The sequence below is a fragment of the Muntiacus reevesi genome, chromosome 3 (assembly GCF_963930625.1).
Source record: "Muntiacus reevesi chromosome 3, mMunRee1.1, whole genome shotgun sequence".
In the NCBI taxonomy this organism is placed as follows: domain Eukaryota; kingdom Metazoa; phylum Chordata; class Mammalia; order Artiodactyla; family Cervidae; genus Muntiacus; species Muntiacus reevesi.
The window spans coordinates 117,397,020-117,418,706 of record NC_089251.1 but is presented as its reverse complement, the minus strand read 5'-3'; the positions used below and the strand labels follow the sequence as shown (position 1 = coordinate 117,418,706).

The 21,687-nt window shown below is 48.0% G+C and overlaps 1 protein-coding gene and 1 pseudogene across 3 annotated transcripts in view; both read left to right on the top strand.

Annotated features, from left to right (window-relative positions):
• The window catches only part of DIS3L2 (DIS3 like 3'-5' exoribonuclease 2), a 364,225-nt gene that overhangs the window by 283,655 nt on the left and 58,883 nt on the right, over positions 1-21,687 (top strand). The window lies entirely within an intron of this gene.
• LOC136163167 (ubiquitin-like protein FUBI pseudogene) lies at positions 4,917-5,315 on the top strand (annotated as a pseudogene).

The window sequence follows — 21,687 nt, the reverse complement described above, 5'->3', positions numbered from 1 at the left end:
ATCTGTTCATCTTTATGTCCCTAGCCACTGCCCAGTGCTTGTTTTTAAGGGTGTTTCAAGGTCTCTAAGCATCTCTATACACACTGGTCTTTTTAAAAAGAAAACAATGGTAGTTGTGATCTGGGAGAGGGACTAACTCTGGAAGAGAGGTGTGCTTATGTAAGAGAATCAAACGCATGTTATGAATCAGAGAGGCTTCCTCCTCTTTTGAATAAAAGGCTTGGGTGTTTGACTACTTGCCAGGGCATACAGGGTTTAGGACAAGGTGTAATGAGACCTTTCTCATGGAGGAGCTGCCTGGACAGGTGTGAGAAGCCAGGAAGCTTTAGTACCCCAGGGAGTTGGCAGTGCTTCTAAGGCTTCCTAAGTACTTCTGTGTTCACCTCTGTATCCTCAGCCCTCTGTGCCCTCGGGGAGCCTGGCAGAAGCAGCTCTCGGGGGAAGGCACAGAGACCCCCAGAGACCCCCAGGCTGGATATGGAGTTGCTCAGGCTTGTCTGCGACCTGATTTGCCAGCCTAGAAAGGTGGGCCAGGCACCCAATCCCTCCCGCCTGCACCTGCCTCTTGAAAAATGTCCTTCCCAGGTGAACTAATATCAGCTGTCATCCCCCACCTCCCTGGTGAGATGGAAATGATTCTTACCCCACGGTGGGATCCCCAGCCTAACACTCCCTCTGTGAATTCTGATCAGAGCCTGGTTTCGCTTTTAATGGAAATGATTTCCACAAGACAGGGGTTGTGTTAGTTGCTGCTGGACTTTCTGAGAAGAGAAGATAACTCACATCACAGCTGGGGTTGAGAGTGTGCCCGGCTGATTCAAACCTAAGTCCCTAGCATCTCCAGGGGGCAGTGAAGTGAGATAGTGGGCTCTCACCCCAACCAGATGATACATGAGCGAGCCTTGCAGGTTAGTGGCCTTGACAGAACGGATTTGGCTCCCCCAGGACCCTGGCTTTTGGGTAATCGTGCTCACAGTGAGGAAGCTCTTGGACTCTCCCCTTCTATTCACAGGACACTCTGCACGTCCTCCTTCTGCCCCCATGTCAAATCCCACGTCACTCGAACGTGAGCCAAACAGCTCCGTAAGAGGCATGGAATCCTTTGACGTTAGTAAAACCTGCACTGGAGAACGGGAGCCCTTGCAGCTGATCCTTAAATTTCAACCATGACCGCTTCTGGGGGCAGGCCCAGTTGATTTCGATTTCTGTGATTCTGCGAGCTGGGGGCTTCACTGCTGCTGTTCGGTCAGCCATCTGTGCTGAACCCCGCTGCCAGACCTCGCTCCCCCAAGTGCCACGTTCACCTGTCACTCAAGAACCTGCTGTCTCCTCCAGCAGATTTCACGGGTAGTGAGATTTTCATTAATATTCTGGGATGAGAAATAGGATTTGGGGGTTTCATTTTGCCAAACGAGAACGTTTTCTTTAAAAGCCAGCTGCTACCTACCACCTCCATGATTTTATAAATGAAACAGTTTAGTACCTGTACAAAGGAAGACTTCGTTTCACAGCTCAGGGCGGTCTCTTCCGTTGACCTGGTTGAGCTTCATGGAAAACCTTTCTCTCGTGTTGTAGATCTCAGACCAGCCTTTGAGAGCTGCTGGAGAGTTCCATCAGATCCACACGCCCCCTGGCTTTGGAGGCCCTCAGCAGTGCAGTTCCCCGTTTCCCACCCAGCTGTCTCCCTTACTCCCTCGTCCTGCCTTCATATAGCCCAGGCCTCTACTCACTTCCCCCAGCTCCCCCGCACCCCACTTCCTCCAGAAGCCCGCTTCAGAGAGGCCGCCTCCTCCTCCATCCGTGTCTCTTGGCCTCCTTCCCTGTCTCTCCTCTCGGTGCAGTGCACCCTGGGTCTTCATTCATGTCACCCTGTCATCTTGTCTCTTAATTCCCTTCCCCTCCCTCGCCTTAGAAGGCAGATACAGCACTGACACTTCTTGCTCGCCCATAAATCTGCGGCGTTGGTATGGAAGAGGCAGGCCCAAGGTGTTCCTAGCACTTGAAAGTATCCATGCGGTCAGTACACCCGTGGTCAATGGTGCTCCAGGACACAGTGCCCGTTTTACAGTCTAGAACTTGAAAATATGATCCTGTTTGTTATTCCTCAGGAAATTCCCACGTTTTTCAAGAATGGCATCATTGTAACCCGGTTACTGCGTTCTGTAACTGCTCCTGTTCCTGTTTTAAATGGCACGCGACAGATGTCTTTAACCAAAGAGAATTTAAGAGCTTTAAAAGTATTTTATAACTTTAGACCATCCCTTTTGACTTCTGTTTTTAATTTCTCACATTAATACATGTCTACTGCTAGATACTGGAACCAAGAGATTAGAATGTGGCCCCAGCTCTCAGAGTAGCTTAGCGTTTCACGGAGGGAACAGGGACACAGAACAAGCAGGCGCACGGGGCAGGTTGGTTTGGGCTGAGTGTGGAAGTGGCTGCCATGGTATTTTACCTGAGGACTTTAGCTATGATTTGAAGGGACCTCTTTTAAAACAAGGTCATTCTGTTTTTAAGAGTTTTCTCCTGTACAAAATAAAAACTAGCAGTTTGCTGTAAGAAAATGCTAGAAATGTTGAAAGTAAATTAGAAATGATTTAATTGCCCCCTGGAGTTGTGACACCCCCCCCAAGCCCACCCCATGTGTAATAGCTGTGCCATGAGGATGTTGTTAGATTAAATGACTTGTGGTCGTAAAACACTTAGAATGGTCCCTGACACGTAATAGCAAATGGATGTTAGCTGTGTGCCGGGATGCTGAGAAAGGACGTAAAGTGGAGGTGCAGGGGCGGGGAAGGGTGGGCTCCCACTGCTTGGTGTGAGTGGTCCGGTTAGGTTGGGTGTGTGAAGGGAACACTGCATTAGGGGATGAGACTGGGGGTATCCTGAAGCACTCAAGAGCCAGTACTGGTGCTGGAATCACAGGGAGAACCGGCAAGATCTGTGAGCAAGGAAGGAAGGCAGGAAAGTCGCACGTCACTTCCCACCTCCCATCACTCAGATGTTCCCTTGGTACAGACATACCACCGTTTACATAACCCTTCCTAATGCTGTTACTGTTAGTGTTATTATAAATAACACTCCAATTAATATTCTTATGCATTGTTAATCACAGTTGTTTTGGATTATTTCCTTGGGAATATATGCTTAGAATGACCAGATTAAAGGGGAATAGCTATTTTTCTGTGATACTTTCTCTTTTTATTAACTTTTGTGATTGTATGATAAAAGTAACACGTTTGTGTTATGAAAATTTTTAATTAGCAATTAAGTGCCAAAACAAAAGCAAAAAACAAGTGAACCCCAAATAGCCATCATCTACTAATAATGTGTTTCTAGGTATCCTACAGCATGGACATTTTTTTAGAGCTTTTGACACAGCCATAGGATGCTTTTCCAGAGAGGTTAGACTAATTTAGATCTTTCCCCAGCAGGAAACAATAGCATATTGTCCCTGCCTCTCACCAAACTGAGAGTTTGTGGGTTTTATTTAATCTTTGTTAATATGGTAGCTTGAAAATGGTATTTTATTATCATTTTGGCTTGCCTTTGTGTTAACTGCTTGTGGGTTCAATCCACTCTTGAGTCTTTCTATGAAAGGAAGAAGCTTCCTTCTACTATCACTACTCTCCTAAAAATAAAGCCTTAAGGACTAGACACACAAGCCACATTTTTAGCCAGAATTACTTTTTTCCCCAAGTAAGGTAATAATTTATATACAGAAAAATTTACTCTTTTTAGTGTATAGTTCTGCAAGCAAAATCACTGCAGACAGTGACTGCAGCCATGAAATTAAAAGATGCTCCTTGCAAGAAAAGTTGTGACAAACCTAGATAGTGTATTGAAAAGCAGAGACATCACTTTGCCAACAAAGGTCTGTATAGTCAAAGCTATGATTTTTCCAGTAGTCATATATGGATGTGAGAGTTGAACCATAAAGAAGGATGCTTTTGAACTGTGGTGCTAGAGAAGCTCTTGAGGGTCTTTTGGACAGCAGGAAGATCAAACCAGTCAATCCTGATGGAAATCAACCCTGAATATTCATTGGAAGGACTGATGCTGAAGCTGAAGCTCCAGTACTTTGGCTACTTGATGCGAAGAGCTGACTCATTGGAAAAGACCCTGATGCTTGGAAAGATTGAAGGCAAGAGGAGAAGGGAGTGACAGAGGATGAGATGGTTGGATGGCATCACTGACTCGATGGACATGAGTTTGAGCAAGCTCAGGGAGATAGTGGACAGGGAAGCCTAGCGTGCTGCAGTTCATGGGGTTGCAAAGAGTCAGACACGATTTAGCAACTGAACAACAAGCTACACACACCACAACCAAGACACAGAACAGTTTCCTTACCCCAGAAAATTCATGCACACCCCTTTGTAGTCAACCCCCTTCCCTACCCTCAGCCCCTGGCAACCACTCCTCTGTTTTCTTTCCCTGTACTTTTACCTTTTCCAGAATGTCACGTAAGTAGAATCAGAATGTGGGTAGCTTTTAAGTTGAGCTTCTTTGACTTAGCATCATGCCCTTGAGGTTCACCCCTGTGTTTTGTGTGTATCAGTGTTCATTCCTCTTTATTGCAGAGTAGTATTCCATGGTATAGATGTTCCACAGTTTGTCCATTTATCAATTGAAGGATATTTGGGTTGTTTCTGGTTTAGGGCCATTATGAATAATGCTGCCATAAACATTTGCCCATAGGTTTTTGTGTGATGGTTAAGTTTTCATTTCACTTGGGTAAATACCTTGAAAGTGGGACTTGCTGGGTCATGTAGTAAGTGTATATTTAACTTTATAAAAAAATTGCCAGTGACATGGCGCACAGCGGGCAGAGAGGACATATGTGCCCTTGCTCCTTCCACTTTTTCGACTCCCATCTTTGTGGTAGCGGCGGCGGTGTCCGTGATCTAGTCACCAACATGCAGCTCTTAGTCCACGCCTAGGAGCTACACACTCTCGAGGTGACCAGCCAGGAGACGGTCGCCCAGATCAAGGCTCCTGTAGTCTCATTGGAGGACATCACTCCAAAAGATCAAGTCCTACTCCTGGCAGGCATGCCCCTAGAGGATAAGGCTGCTCTGGGGGCCAGTGTGGGGTAGAGGCTCTGAGCACCCTGGAAATAGCTGGTCGCATGCTTGGAGGTGAAGTCCATGGTTCCCTGGCCCATGCTGGGAAAGTGAGAGGTCAGACTCCCAAGGTGGCCAAGCAGGAGAAAAAGAAGATGACGACGGGCCAAGAGGCATCTGCGGTACAACCAGTGCTTTGTCAGTGCTGGGCCCACCTTTGGCAAGAAGAAGGGCCCTAATGCTAATTCCTAAGTCCTCTGCAATCTTGGCTTTCTCTAATAAAGCCACTTAACCCGAGCAAAAAAAAAAAAGCCAAACTGTTTTTCAGAGTGGCTGTACCACTCAACAGCAAAATATGATAGTTTCAGTTTCTTTACCTGCTTATCAGAACTTGATATTGTCCAGTTTTTGTTTGTTTCTATGTTTTAGCCCTGCTAATAGGTGTGTGTAGTGGTATTTCATTGTGGTTTTAATTTGCATTTCCCTAGTGACTAAAGCGAAAAGCAAAGGAGAAAAGGAAAGATATTCCCATTTGAATGCAGAGTTGCAAAGAATAGCAAGGAGAGATAAGAAAGCCTTCCTCAGCGAACAATGCAGAGAAATACAGGAAAACAACATAATGAGAAAGACTAGAGATCTATTCAAGAAAATTAGAGATATCAAGGGAATATTTCAGGCAAAGATGGGTTCAATAAAGGACAGAAATGGTATGGACCTAACAGAAGCTGAAGATATTAAGAAGAGCTGGCAGGAATACACAGAACTGTACAAAAAAGATCTTCAAGACCCAGATAATCACGATGGTGTGATCACTCACCTAGAGCCAGACATCCTGGAATGTGAAGTCAAGTGGGCCTTAGAAAGCATCACTGAGAACAAAGCTAGTGGAGGTGATGGAATTCCAGTTGAGCTATTTCAAATCCTCAAAGATGATGCTGTGAAAGAAAGTGCTGCACTCAATATGCCAGCAAATTTGGAAAACTCAGCAGTGGCCACAGGACTGGAAAAGGTCAGTTTTCATTCCAATCCCTAAGAAAGGCAATGCCAAAGAATGCTCAAACTGTTGCACAATTGCACTCATCTCACATGCTAGTAAAGTACTGCTCAAAATTCTCTAAGCCAGGCTTCAGCAATACGTGAACCGAGAACTTCCAGATGTTCAAGCTGGTTTTAGAAAACGCAGAGGAACCAGAAATCAAATTGCCAACATCCTCTGGATCATCGAAAAAGCAAAAGAGTTCCAGAAAAACATCTATTTCTGCTTTATTGACTATGCCAAAGCCTTTGCTGTGTGGATCACAATAAACTGTGGAAAATTCTGAAAGAGATGGGAATACCAGACCACCTAACCTGCCTCTTGAGAAACCTGTATGCAGGTCAGAAAGCAACAGTTTGAACTGGACATGGAACAACAGACTGGTTCCAAATAGGAAAAGGAGTACATCAAGGCTGTATATTGTCACCCTGCTTATTTAACTTATATGCAGAGTACATCATGAGAAACGCTGGGCTGGAGAAAGCACAAGCTGGAATCAAGATTGCCGGGAGAATATCAATAACCTCAGATATGCAGATGACACCACCCTTATGGCAGAAAGTGAAGAGGAACTAAAAAGCCTCTTGATGAAAGTGAAAGAGGAGAGTGAAAAAGTTGGCTTAAAGCTCAACATTCAGAAAACTAAGATCTGGTCCCATCACCTCATGGGAAATAGATGGGGAGACAGTGGAAACAGTGTCAGACTTTATTTTTTTGGGCTCCAAAATCACTGTGGATGGTGACTGCAGTCATGAAATTAAAAGATGCTTACTCCTTGGAAGGAAAGTTATGACCAACCTAGATAGTATATTAAAAAGCAGAGACATTACTTTGCCAACAAAGGTCCATCTGGTCAAGGCTATGGTTTTTCCAGTGGTCATGTATGGATGTGAGAGTTGGACTGTGAAGAAAGCTGAGCGCCGAAGAATTGATGCTTTTGAACTGTGGTGTTGGAGAAGACTCTTGAGAGTCCCTTGGACTACAAGGACATCCAACCAGTCCATCCTAAAGGAGATCAGTCCTGGGTGTTCATTGGAAGGACTGATGCTGAAGCTGAAACTCCAGTACTTTGGCCACCTCATGTGAAGTGTTGACTCGTTGGAAAATACCCTGATGCTGGGAGGGGTTGGGGGCAGGAGGAGTAGGGGACAACAGAGGATGAGATGGCTGGATGGCATCACCAACTTGATGGGCATGAGTTTGAGTAAACTCTGGGAGTTGGTGATGGACAGGAAGGCCTGGTGTGCTGTGATGCATGGGGTCGCAAAGAGTCGGACACGACTGAGCGGCTGAACTGAACTGAGTGACTACAGAGCTTGAGCTTCTTTTTCATGTGCATATTTTCTGTCTTTTTTTGGTGATGTGTCTCTTTATATGTTTTGCCCACTTAACTGAATTGTTTGGTTTCTTATTACTGAGTTTTAAGAGTTCTTTTTATATTATGGCTATAAATCCTCCATCAGATTTGCGACATCTTTTCTCCCTGACTTTGACTTGTCTTCTCATTCTCTTGTTTTTTTATTCCTTCTCACTTAATCGCTTTAGACTCTTCTGAAGAGCAAAAGTTTTAAATTTTGATAAAGTCCAACTTACTGAATTTTTAATGGATTGTGTTTTGGTGTCACATCTAGGAAATCTTTGACTGACCCCAGGTCACAAAGATTTATTCCTATGTTGAAGTTTTATAGTTTTAAGATTTACATTTAGGTTCTCCACTTATTTCCTAGCCCCAGAAGTTTCTTTTAGAAAATATTTCCATTAAAGAGACAGACACCCCTGGGCAGATTTGGGATGGATTCAGTCCTGGCAGCCTACCCAGGTGTGGGTACCCTCCAGGAACCATCTGGAAAGGAGGTGTGGGCCTCAGAAACTGCCTAGGAGTGGCTGTTAAGCAGATAGGAGTTTTCTCTGGCTTAAGATTTGGCATAATAATGAAGATTGCATCTTATAAAGGAGAGTTAGGGTGCTAAGAGAAAAACCTCCAAACTTTCTGGATAAATCCTCTGACTGCTGCCCTGAGTCCGGATGGTGAATGGTGCCAAGCACAGGACTTTGTCGATTACATGCAAACACCCATGTCAGTGACTCACCCGATCATGCTTTAATCTCATAACCGAGAGAGAGGCTTTTAAAAATTATCGTCAACAAGGCAGCTCGCTAGTTATGACTGCCATTGAGGTTGGGCTTTCCTCAGAACAGCTGGGGTGTAATGTGGTGGGAAGAAAGCCTGATGTGAGTGAGAAGCCAAGGACTGCTTGCCTGGGAAGGAAGGATGTGCAGCTAACATTTGACAGAAATCTGTGAGATGAGCGACCTCAGCCAAGCTGAGTAGAGGCCTGCCATCTTTCATCCATGGGAAAATACACTGCAGCGAAAGAATTCAGAAAACAACACTGATTGTCAGCTTTGTGTCAGTCACTGCAGGGCAGGTAAGAAACAGTAGTCCAGAGCATGCGCCAGCCAGTAAAGTTGATGGATTGATGGAAACCAGGAGAAGATTCCTGTCCCAGTAAAGGAGAACACATAAGAGTAGGCTGGCCATGGCTTCTCCAAGGGTCTTCCAGGCAGAGCAGTGCAGGGGTTGGAGTGTTCTGGCAGGTGTAGGCCATTGGCCCAGCTGGGTCATAGGAAGAACTCACAGAGGCAGTGGGAGATGCTATCAGAAGTGTGTGTGCATGCTAAGTCACTTCAGTCATGTCCAACTCTTTGCAACCCTATGGACTATAGCCTGCCAGGCTCCTCTGTCCACTGGGTTCTCCAGGCAAGAATCCTGGAGTGGGTTGCCATGCCCTTCTCCAGGGGATCTTCCACACCCATTGATCGAACCTGTGTCTCATATCTCCTGCATTGGCAGGCAGGTTCTTTACCACTAGCGCTACCTGGGAAGCCCCACTGGAAGTGTGAAAAGTGAAAGCGAAAGTCACTCATTCGTGTCCGACTCTTTGCGATCCCATGGACTATATAGTCCATGGAATTCTCCAGGCTAAAATACTGGAGTGGATAGGCTTTCCCGTCTCCAGGGGATCTTCGCAACACAGGGATCAAATCCAGGTCTTCCACATTGCAGGTGAATTCTTTACCAGCTGAGTCACAAGGGAAGCCCATTGGAAGTGTAACCAGGGTCAGTCTCACAGGACCTTGTTTGTTCTACCCTGGTATACGAGTTCCTTCTTGAATTCAACTTGGTACCATTGAAGCATTTTTCATATGAGTGTGATTGAACAGGACTTTATTTTCAGAAAGATCTCTCTGGAAGCACTGTGGAGAATGAATTAGAAAGGGCCAGTTAGATGGCTGCAATGGTCACCTGAGGGAGACCCCATAACCTGCAGTCATACAGCCAACGGGAAGCCACAGATGAGGAAGACCCTGAGGAGGTAGACTCAGAGCCCAAAAAAGGAAGGGGCACCTGGATGGATGTTCCTGGGTCTCTGGGCAGCGGCCTGGGTGTGGCACCACCTGGGAGAGTCCCCCCACCATCGAGGGGCCAAGAGCAGGACTGGGGACCCTCTGAGCTTGAGGTACACCATGGCCATCCCATTAAAAGACACCCACGTGGCAGCCGGCCTCGGAAGCCTGGTACATCTCCGCTACCCGCCCTCCCCCCCAGGGGAACTATGCCTGTTGCTGGAAGCATTAGAAATACACGTGCCTTCCCAAGTACAGTGAGCAGGACAGGAAACCTGCTATAAAGCTAGTGAGGCGGTGTGGACGCACATAGCATTGAGGAGCAACATGTGGCACGGTGCAGAAGCCTCTGTCCCTGACTGCGAGCCAGGGCGCTGGACAGGACTTCCCCAAGGCACAGAGCCGGGGGAGGGCAGCCATCCTCTGGACTCAGCCTCCCACCGCCACCGCCACCAACCCCTTACCTTCTCTCTCTTCCCAGCCCAGCTCTTCTCATCTGTTTTTTTTTTTTTTTTAAAGTGAATTCACTCTCAGTCCTTTTGAAACCCAACTTGTCAGTGATAGATGAGGCAGTATTCTTTAACTTCAAAGGAGAAGAAGTGAGTGAGTGAATGCGGGCCAGGGGAGTTGAAAAGTCCAAGGGAACAGGAGACGCATGGGGTGACCCCGCCATCAGGAGCAGCGCCCTCAGCCCCACCCCTGCTGGTGCCCTGCGGAGGCCCAGACAATGCCACTTTCAATAAATCACGAAGGATCCTGAATACCCATTTTTGTCTGTTTTCAATGAACCCTGGGCATGTTGCTTAAGATATGGCCAGCCATTTGTGCTGTTTTCCCAGCTACTCAAAGGCTCGAAGTCAAGTGCTCTCTCGACTAAATAATGGAGTCTTTGCATATGAGATTTTGGGGGAGGTTTTTTTTTTTTTTTTTCAGATTTCCATAGCTAGTCACGGTAAAGGTGACCTTGTGGGTAGTGTGGGCCATTGTGACCCTTCACACACCCATGCTTTGAGTGATGCTGAGCTTTGTGGGGTATCCATGCAGCACCTAATTCAATCATGCGTCTGACCCCTGCCTCTCTTTGGCACTGTCCTCTTCTCTGTGATCTCTCTGCTGCTGATGGGCGGGGGGAGCCTCTGCACAAACTCTGGCTGTCCTCGGGAGGCACTCTGTGCTAAACAGAGAGCTCTTGGCCATCTTTCCCACTTTGGGAATTCTAGGCCCCCTAGTGACTCTGACCTAGGGAGCGGGTGCTTGTTCCCAGGAGGGTTTGCTCATGAAGATGCCTGCTGGAAGCGCCTTTTAAGAGTCCCCGGGTAGCTTCCACTCTGGAGTCTTGGGAAGCAATGAAAAGAATAACCTGGGGTCATTTAAGGGCTGGCTGGTCATTTCCTTAATCGTCTGTGACCGTTAAGAGCCTTGTTTTCTATAAAGAAGCACAGAGGCTTCCTTGGCTTGTTATTAATAATAACAAACAGGCAGAATTTATTGAGCACCTGCCATTTGCCAAGTGCTTTCAGATGTTACCTCATTTAATCCTTAAACCTTATACCCATTTTTACAGATGAGGAAACTGAGAGTTTCAGTTAACTTGTCAAAAGTCACGTGGCTAGAAATGGCAGAAACATGATAGGAACATTCCTTATTCTGGTTAATTTTTATCATCACCTCTTGTTTTATATTCTTTTATGAACCTAAACAATGGATCAAGGGCTTTCCAGGTGGTGCTAGTGATAAAGAACCTGCCTGCTGATGCAAGAGATGTAAAAGACTCGGGTTCGATCCCTGGGTCAGGAAGATCCCCTGGAGGAGGGCATGGCAACTCACTCCAGTATTCTTGCCTAGAGAATCCCATGGACCAAGGAGTCTGGCAGGCTATAGTCCATGGGGTTGCAAAGAATCTGACACGACTAAAGCGACTTAGCACACACACAGCACATGAACCTAAACAATGGATCAAATCCTACTTATAGGATAACTTTGAAAGGTTATCTTAAAATACCATGTGATCTCACTTATACAGCATTCTTAAAATGAAGGAATGATAGAACTGGAGAACAAAGTTGTGGTTGCCAGGAGTTTGGGGATGGTAGGGGACAGGGAGGTGGCCTAAGGACGATCTCAGTGGTGAAGGAAGAGTTCTATATCCAGGTTGCAGTGAGAGTTACACAAATCTACACATGTGACTAAGTGACATAGAACTAGACACGCATATCATGCCAGTGTGTTGCTGGGTTTGATATTGTGTTATAATTGTAGAAGATGTCACCTTTGGTGGAAGCTGGGTAGAGCGTGCATGGGGCCTGTTCTGTTCTGTTTTTGCTACTTTTGTAAATCTGTAGTCATCTTGAAAAGTGTGTAGTTGAATTCACCTGAGTGGGACCTGGGAAGAGGCCTGGTCTCAGCTTAGAAGTTGCTTGCTCTCGGAAGGCAGTCCACATCCAAAAGCTGCAAGTGGCGTAGAAGAGGAACCCGCACCAAGAAGGGGGCCTGGGGTTCAGCCTCCATCAGAGGTGACCTGAGCCTCTGTCATCTCACAGGAAAGGACTGAGCTGAGAGTCAGGGCTCTTGGACTTGAGTCAGTGGTGCACCACTGCAATCACGTAACCTGGGACAGGCCTCCCAGTAGTCTGTGAGCCTGCATGTCCCCAGGCATAAAGTAGGGGTGGTCACAGCACTCACCCTCTGAGGTTGTTAAGAGATCATCAAGAGGACACATTAATGTGCACATGTTTAGCACAGAAGGATTTACTGTGCGTTTTCATCTTGTTACTATCATCAGTGGGATTTTATCTGTTCCCAGGTATACCCTCTGCTTCATAGTCAGATCAGTCTTGTACATATTCACAGTGAACATTCTCTCTTATTCCTCTAGTTTGGATCACTTATTCTTCCAACAGTTATTTCTTGACTGCCTACTTTGTCAAAGACTCTTGGGGACACAGTGATGGATATGACCTGTGTGGTCTGTGCCCAGAGAGAGCCGAAGTCCTGTTTCTTCCCATTCCCTGCAGTCTCCCACTCAAATCAAGGTGTCCTTCAGACTCACAAGGCCTTATCTCTTCCATGCAGCCATGCTACCAGCCCCTTCTCTGAACTCCAATAGCTAGAGTCAGTGTGACTCGGTCATCTCTGCCAGCCTGGACTGTCCTTTTACCCTGTGCCTCCCGGGGTGCCCAGCCTGGTGCTGAGCAGAAAAGGGAGCATGTTTAGCAAGTACTTGCCCAAAGAACTGTAAAGTTCATGGCTCAAGGCACCCAGGACAGTCTCTCTTCTGAGGCTTTCACTTCACAGATGACGTGAGGGACAGCCAATGGCTACGTAATGGAGACTGGCTCTCTGGGTCCCTAACACATTTCTTCAGTAGGGTATTAATAGATCCTGTATTAATCTTAGTTTTTGTTGTTGCTCTTTTATTTTCATTCCTGCTATTCAGTGTTTTGACTAGCTGGCTGGCATTTCTTCTTTTAGCCTTTTGCAAACCCAGAAGCCCTTGGCTGCAGTTTTGCCCTTCTTTCTAACTGTGTGACTGAGCCGTGTCAATCAGAGGGCAAATTCGTTGAACTGGGGAAGCAGAGCCAGCCCACATGGCTCTCTCTCCCTTGCCTTCAGTTGAGTGGGCTTACCTGGCACCCCCAGTCTGCCGGCAGGCTCTGGCCTCTTGCAGGCCCACCCAGGACCCTTCTGTGGTTCAGCTTCTCCACCTGAAGCTGGGCGGGCAGTCTGCACAGTTTCTCACTAAGGCCACTGGCCTTCAATTTCAGTTGTTCTTCAGTCAGTCCTTTGCCAGCGAGCCCTGCAAGACTGACACTCTGAACCCCAGCTACTCCCCTCTGTCTCTTGGAATCAAGAAGAGAGAAGTACATGGTTGGAGCCCCAGCATCCAGCTTAGTGCCCTCTTCACAGATGAAGGAATAGCAGATGTGGCCCCCGGGGACTGCCCAGACTGCAGTTAGGTGGGTTTGGGTTCCCTTTCTGGCTCTGCCAAGTGGACTGATACAGCACCTGCCCTTGGGTAGGCAAGCTACTTAACCTCTCTGCACCTCAGTTTCCTCGCCTGAAAAAATGGCAGTAGTAGAACCTGTACATGTGATGTGCTCGGTGCTGTGTCTGGTTGAATATTGGAACTTCTTATTTCTGCTGTAATGGCATGGCCCTGCAGCCCCTTGGAGTTCTTGTTTTTTTTAAAGGTTCATGGGGATCAAAAGCAGAAATCGATGAGACTGTCTCTGTTACAGCTGACGATCTAGTTGGACCGTGTGAGAGTTAAATAAATATACAGCTGGAGACATGTTTCAACTTGAGAATAAATGGGAAGAATCCGACCACGATAGAAGCAGTTTTCCCACATCCGGACTGTCAGAAGCCAGCCTCCATCATGCTCTAGCAGGTCGTCGTGGCCTCTTCCCTTCCCAGGCAGGGATTAACAGACAAGTTGTTGCTGGTGCAGAGGTGCCGGGCAGCTCCACCTTGAGACACATCTGCCAACCTGGCGGGGCCTTGGGAGCTTTTCTATTGAGGCGCGAGCCTCGCGTTGGGGCACGGTGGCCTCCCTGCCTGCTGCTGCAGTGGGGAGCAACCCAGGAGACCTGGAACACGGTCCAGTAGGGCTGTCTGTGACGGAAGACCCCGCAGCAACATGACCCGGCAGCCACCACAAGAGCTGGCAGGGCTTCTGAAGCCAACGGGCAGGCTATGAAGCGTGTGTCCTCTTGCAGAGTACTCCTTGCTGTGTGTCCTGCACACAGAGACAGGGCTTCCCAAACACCACTCCAGTTAAGAAATTGAACCCTCTTATTGTGGAAGTGCCTCTGGTTTTAGAGTGATCACATCTGAAACTGTTGAGTCTCCCCCAGTCACTTGTTCCAATGTGCCGTCCTCTAAATTTGATCTCATTATAAGGAATAACTCTAAGCCTTATTACATCAGGAACATTTATTTTGCCATAGCCAGGTACTGTTCTACTGTGTTTTCCCTCATGTGATTTCCACACAACCCTGTGAAGTAGGTACCGTTATTGTCCCCATTTTACAGAGGAGGAAACTGAGGTACAGAGAGGTAAGGCAACTTGCCTGGGGTCGAGTTGCTCATAGGAAGTAAAGCTGGGATTCGAAACCAGCTTCTGAGGTGTCTGTACCCTTTCCTTCTCTGCAGCGTTGCTTGTTGTTTAGAGGGACCCCCACTCACAGGCAAAATGAACTCCTTTCTAATGTAGTAAGGCCTGTGTCCCAGGCAGGAGGGTCGCTGCTAAAGGTGACCTTTTAAAAGTGCTGGAAAGAAAACCTGTCCAGTGCTCTGGACAGTTATCCTAGAAGATCCCCAAGGTCCCTGCAGTCTGTGGGAGGCCTCTGTCAGTCCCCTGAGTTCCAGCCCAGAGCCCTTTGAGAGATTACACAAACACTGGAGGAAAAACACATTTCTGCCCAATGAAACTGTTTCTTAGATTATTGTGAAACTTATTCTTTTTAACATTGAACATTACGTCTAGTTTCTTAAATGATTTTCAACTCGGTGAGATTATCCAAAGATTCTCTATTATCAAAGCTGATTTTTCAGTTAGCAAGGCAAATAGAAAGTCTGCTCTGCTGGATCCGAGCCCTTTCTAATATCCTCCCCTAACCTCCTTAGATGTTTTTGATCTTTGCATATCATCCTAGCTGTAAGCTGGTTTCTGTATTTTCTTTAAAGATCACAGTGCTCATCTGTTCTCTGGTTTTTACCGTAGTTAGAATGGTACCTATTTGAATGATATATTGTTCAAAAAGAAAACGCTATTTAAGACACTAATCATATTTTGAATGAGAATAGAAAGCTCCCTTAACCCTAGGTATGGTTCCCCTAGGTGTCCCTTTCAGGCTGATGTGAGCAATCGAATTAAGTGTTGTCTGATCAATAGGCGTTTTGTGACTGGATGGCTGTGGACAGTGATGGTTTTGCCAGGAGGCGCTGCTAAGCCGTTGATACAGGTTGAAGGCAGGAGCAGGACAGTGGGGCAGATTGGCAGCCCTCAGACCAGAAAGGACCTTAGAATGTTGTCCTGGAATATGTTGTCCAGACACTTGGCCTCATCTGGGTGGAAGGAAACAGAGTGGTATGGAATCAAGTCATGAACTTTGACGGTTGCTCTTGGCCGCATAAGACAGCAGGATGCAAGGGGATTCTTCTCTGCAGCCTCTTTTTGAAACATCTAAAGATGTGAGCACTGGGCCTCTTAAAATCTTCAGAGCTTCTCTTCTGACAGATTTAGCAGGGACTTATTACCATGGCTTTCTTCCAGTAAACCTAGAAAGTATCTCACATCCATCCATAAAACAAACCACGGGGATAACTGTAAAGGGACTCAGCCCCATTTTACAGGTGGGAAGGCTAAGGCCTTCAGAACCCCACACCAGCCTGGAGTCCGGGGAGCAACAGAGAGGCAAGGCCAGGGCGGCTGGCTTCCAGCATGGGGTTATATAACTGCAACTCCTCAAGTCCCTGGAAACTGAGGCCAATTCCCTGGAAGATCATTCTGTTCTCTCCTGTTTTTTCAAGAATAGAGCCAGCTTGATCACTGGCTCTGAGGCTCATGTCCCGTTTTCTTTCTTCCACAAACTGAGTGCCTACCGTCATGATCCTTGTTCAGTCAAGTTGTATTTGAACTTGCCTGGATCTCCTATTTTTACATATGTCTGGCTTTTATTTTATTTATGTGTACTCTTAACTGTTTCCAGAATGGATTTGAGAAGACTTACAACAAAGGGAATACGCAGTAAAATGAATACAGTAGAAAGAAAAATGGAAAATCAGAACCAAGAAGAGGAGGCAGAAGTAATAGGACATCTAGAAGAGTGAACATAATTCCTGTGATCGGGCATCATATTTCCTGGTTTCAGTATCAGAAATACAGAGGTAGAAACTTAGGTAGTAGGGATGCTGAAGTGGGGGCTTTGGTGAGGGGATGTTCTCCACGGTTTGGGGTCGGGCCACAGGCTTTAAAAGCAGATGGCTAGGCCACAGAACTGATGACATATTCTAAATGCCAAGGGACCCAGACAGTCTCTCTCCTAAATGCACAGCCAGCTCCATGCACGTGGAGGGGCCACATGCAGCCCACCACCATCCACAGGGGCACTCCTCTGTGGAAGCAGCTTCAGGCAGCTCCCATCCCAAAGAGTGGTTGGCTTGAGCCTTAGAGCTGAGCAGAGTTGGTTCTGATCTGGTTATGTCCCAACACAAGTCACCTTCTTTGGCCATGAAGACCCTCAAACCAGCTCCTGCTGTGGTGGTGTCGAGCACCGTGGTGACACCATCCGCACCTCTGACTGCGTGTGACAGCTGTGGACTTGCTCCCCACGCTTTGTGTTCCCTGTCATCATATTTCTTAGGGATTTGAGGGGCCTAAGAGGAGGCCCAGTGACCAGAGAAGGGCCTGGTCAGGAAGGCTGGGGCAGGGGAGTGCCTGTTGCGCCGGCCCAGGCGCCAGGGAGGGCAGTGAGCACTTGTACTGGTCTCATCCAGTGAGAAAGGCAGAGGTGCTGAGGGGCCATGGCTGGCAGAGCAACCGTGGCCTTACCATGCTGGTGAGCTGTGGGGTAACCCTCGCACGGTGGACAGGACTGGCTTGCTGACTGAGGCAAATCCAGCGTGAACCAACCTGGCTGACCTCTGTGACTCCCGAATAAGAGCACCCTTCCCCATGGGCTTCCCTTGTAGCTCAGTTGGTAAAGAATCTGCCTGCAGTGTAGTAGACCTGGATTCGATCCCTGGGTCAGGAAGATCCCCTGGAGAAGGAAACGGCAACCCACTCCAGTATCCTTGCCTGAGAAATCTCATGGACAGAGGAGCCTGGTGGGCTGCAGTCCATGGGGTCACAAAGAGTTGGGCACGGCTGAGCAGCTAACACTTACTTACTTACTCCCCATGGGTTGACCATAACTCTGGAGACAGGCGGCTTTTCTGAGCAAGTAAAAATACCTCAGCTTTGGAGATTCTGTGACTTGTCATTCTCTTAAATGAATACTTATTGGAGTATAAGTGCTTTACTTATACTTATGTGTCAGTTTCTGCCCTATAGCAAATGGGAGTCGGGTATATGTTTACATATATCCGCTCTGTTGTGGATTTCCTTCCCATTTAGGTCAACACAGAGCACTGGGTAGAGTTCCCTGTGCTGTGCAGTAGGTGTTCATTAGTTATCTATTTTATACACAGTCATGTGTATATGTGGCCTGGTAAAGAATTCACCTACCAATGCAGGAGGTCCAAGAAATGCAGGTTCAACCCCTGGGTTGGGAAGATCCCCTGGAGAAGGAAATGGGGATCCAGTGTATTCTCCAGGCAAGAGTACCCACTCCAGTATTCTTGCCTGGAGAATCCCATGGACAGAGGAGCCTGGCGGGCTACAGGCCAGGGGGTCACAAAGAGTCGGTCATGACTGAGCACACACACACCTGGTGTATATATGTCAATCCCAATCTCCCAATTCATCCCACCAACCCTTACCCCCTTAGTGTTCGTATGATTATTCTCTACAGCTTTGTCTCCATTTCTGCTTTGCAAATAAAATCATCTATACCCTTTGGGCTTCCCTGGTGGTTCAGATGGTAAAGAATCTGCCTGCAATGCAGGAGACCCAGGTTCAATCCCTCGGTCGGGGGGAAGATCCCTTGGAAAAGGGAATGGCTACCCATTCGAGTATTATTTCTTGGAGAATTCCATGGACAGAGGAGCCTGGTGGGCTGTAGTCCATGGGGTCGCAAAGAGTCAGACACGATTGAGCAGCTTTCACTCACATACCCTTTTTGCACATACACACATTAATATACAATATTTATCCTCCTCTTTCTGACTTACTTCACTCTGTGTGACTTGACCTGTCATTTTGAACCTTAATGAGGATAGAACGAGCCTCTGGAACAAGGTGTGATGGAGTCAGGAGAAGTGGCCTTAAGTGAAAACACAGCTGTGGGGTTTATAGACACCGCTGCAGGGAGGCGTCATCCAGTGGGATCGGCCAGCCTCGCTATAGACTTTCCAACACTAATGAATCGGGAACTCCATGCTGAACAGGATTTAGTTTGATGGGTCGCTATGCCAGCAGATGGATGTATTTTTCTTGAAAGACCAAGGTGCCAGAAACCTCCATGATTACGTTACTGGAGCAAGGTTCTTTTTTGTGGTTTGTGCCGTTGAGCGTCAGGACTGCAGGATTCTCTTGCTCTTTCTCACTCTTATTTTTTCCAGGTCAGAACCAGAGCTTGGGGTGGGGAGGAAAATCCTGCTGAATGAGCAAGTTCTTTCTTAAAAAGCTCTCTCCAAGTCCAAAAAGACTTCAGTGGACTTAGGAGAAAGAAACTTAATACATTGCCATAGAATCACTGTGAACCAAGTGAAAGCCAAGTCCACAGCATCTTTGTCTTATAAAAGAAAGCAGAGAGGAGATGGAAAAAAAGGAAATAATGCTGAGGAAATCCAAACCAAACAACGAAAACTAAAGAAGAAAAACTAACGATCACCTCAGAGAGAACGTGAAGATTTCCTTCTAATAAGATTTTCTCAGTTTGCAAAACCAAGGCTCAGGTAGAAGTAACTTTTCTATTCTTTTTTAAGTATGCCATAAATAGCATACCTGAGATATTTGAACTGTGATGGGATTTACCACTTTGGGCTTCAGGAAGAGTTGGACACCCTGCAGGACCCTTGGATTGCGAGGGAAAAGTCGGCCATGGAGAGGCTGGAGGTGTCCCAGCCTGGTCCCTGACCTGCGTTTGAACCTTGGTCCTAATAGCTAGCAGATTGAAGCAAACTCGCAGGCCTCCTGCAGAACCCATGTTGGTTTGAACCAGAGCAGTCCTGGCCCCAGATCCAGCACTCTGCTTTCACCAGCTATCTCTCGTGTTACACCCCTGTGAGAAGAACTCAGAGTGGGGTCATGGGGGTCACGCTTATTCAGCCACCGAGCAGCCTGCGGAGAGGGAAACCACTCTCTTCTGCATGGCCTGCAGGTGCCATCCAGACCATGGCCAGAAAGAGGGCTGGGTACCCATCAGAGACCACCTTGGTTCTGGACAAGACAGGCCATTCCTAAACTTCCTAATGCGTCTCTTGCCCTTCTTAGGTCAGGGCAGCATTTTCAAAAACAGTGGAGTCTCTGAGGTATTACTTAGCTGTTTGGAGTTTAGTACCAAGTGGCCTGTATGTCTGTTGCCCAGGAGTGTGGCTGTTTGGGAATGCCAGCTGTGCCCCTGAGCTGGCTAAAGACCAGTTTGCTCATTAGCCCAGGGGAACATCTCACAAGCCACCCTCAGCTGTCTTTCTTGTCCAGTCCCATTCCTCTCTTCCAGTTATTCTTATGAATGTAATCCGGCCTGTTGTCTCCCCTGGGCTGACGTACAAACAAAAGTCTGTTTCCTTTCACGGTTACGTTAAATGACTCCGTGGACCCCTCTGCTGCTTGGCCTGGGGCATTCGTTCTTCCTCTGAGGTTCACCCAAAGGCCCTTCTTCAAGCAGTGCTGAGAGCCCTGAGGAAGCCTTCCTCAGTCCTGAGTCAGTCACTCTTACTGCTCACCTGTTTCACCAGCTAGGAGGATGGCCCTGTAGTCTCACTTGCCAAGACCCAGGGGGGCTGAAGGAGGACCTTTGCGGGCCCAACAACAGGGCCTGCACCCCACATTCCCACAGTCTATGGGGGAGGCCTCCAGCCTCTTCTGCTCACCCCAGCTCCTTCAGGTCACCCACAGTGCTGGTTTCCCCAGGGCCCACCCTGAAGGAGGAGGGCAAGTTCAGAAGGGGCCCCAACAGGAGCCTCTGCCCTCCTTTGGGGTCTAACCTGAGCCACTGGACGCCATAGGCCCTTCTCTTCCTGGTAGAGAGACTGGCTTGTCCTTTGTCCAGAAGAGAGCCTTGCCTCTAAGTAGACCCATTTAAAGCCTCCGTCCTCTGCTGGTGGAAGCCGACAGAGCAGCCTTGTCACTGCCTCGTGGTTCCTTTGCTGCCTTCCCTCCGTACGCAGTAAGGAATGTCGTGCAGTTGGAAACTGTCCTTCCAGGGAGAAGGTTGACTCATAGCGGGCTCTTCTGCTTGACATGGCACTGCTTCTGGAAAGGGAAGCCGGACCTCATGACGTCTCAGAGCAGCTGTCATCCTGGCAGGCCAGCAGCCTAAGCCGAGCCACTCGGTGGACGGGCCCTGATTAGAGCCAGCACTGGCACAGAGTGGCCTCTAGGCCTGCCTGTTTCTTCACCACGCTCGTTTCGTGAGGCGTCTTCAGTAAGTATTGTGGAGCAATGGACTGAGCACCTCTTCAGAGACGCTGTGAGATGGGAGCCCCTGGGCACCGAGAGGACCTGAGCCGCTGCTGACAGTCTGGAGGTACAGTGACCGAAGTGGGGCAGACGTGCACAGGTTCTCTTTACAGAACTGAGGACTTACAAACTCCGTAAAATGGGGTGACTTCAGGAGCCTGGAGGGGGCGTGATTCTGTGTCTGTAAACGCAATGACCGGAGCAGTTAGTGGTTGACAGGTAAACAAGATGCTCTGAACCTCTGCTCTGCAGTTCAATGCCAGGCTTTGGGCATTGGGAATGCCAGCTGTGCTGTGGACAGAGCTAGGGCATCGAGTGCCCGTGGTACCTGGTAAAGCTCCCACTCCTGATCCCTTGGACGCCCTCGGGAAGAGCAGCATGCCTCCAGTCTCCGGAGGAGGGAACTGGAAGATCCACACTCTTTCAGAGAGAATCTTGAAGGATGCATGAGTTGTTGCTGGGACAGACCAGAAGGATTCCCCCGGAAGCAACAGAAGGGCCTGGAGGTATGACGTGCCTGGCACCGTCCAGGCTCGTGGTGAGCAGTGCTGTGTGGAAGGAGCACATGGAGTCTTGTGGCAGGAGACCGGGGCGCTCTTCCCATCCGGCCAACTCAAGCTTCTCCTCCAAGATGCCGTCCTTGCCCTGAGGCCCTCCCCGGCGGGCACACCCACCTCAGCACTTGCCACCCTACAACGACCCTTGGTTGGAGTCCACGTTTGATTATGCGGCAACCAACCCCCAGGACTGGACTGTGTTTCATTCATTTCTGTACTTCCAACATACAGACAGCAGGAGAAGCCATAAAGGTCCTTACAGAGGGCCGTGTCATCAGACTAGTGTTTAGAAGTATGACTCAGCTGCATTATGGAGAGTGGATTAGAGTGAACGGA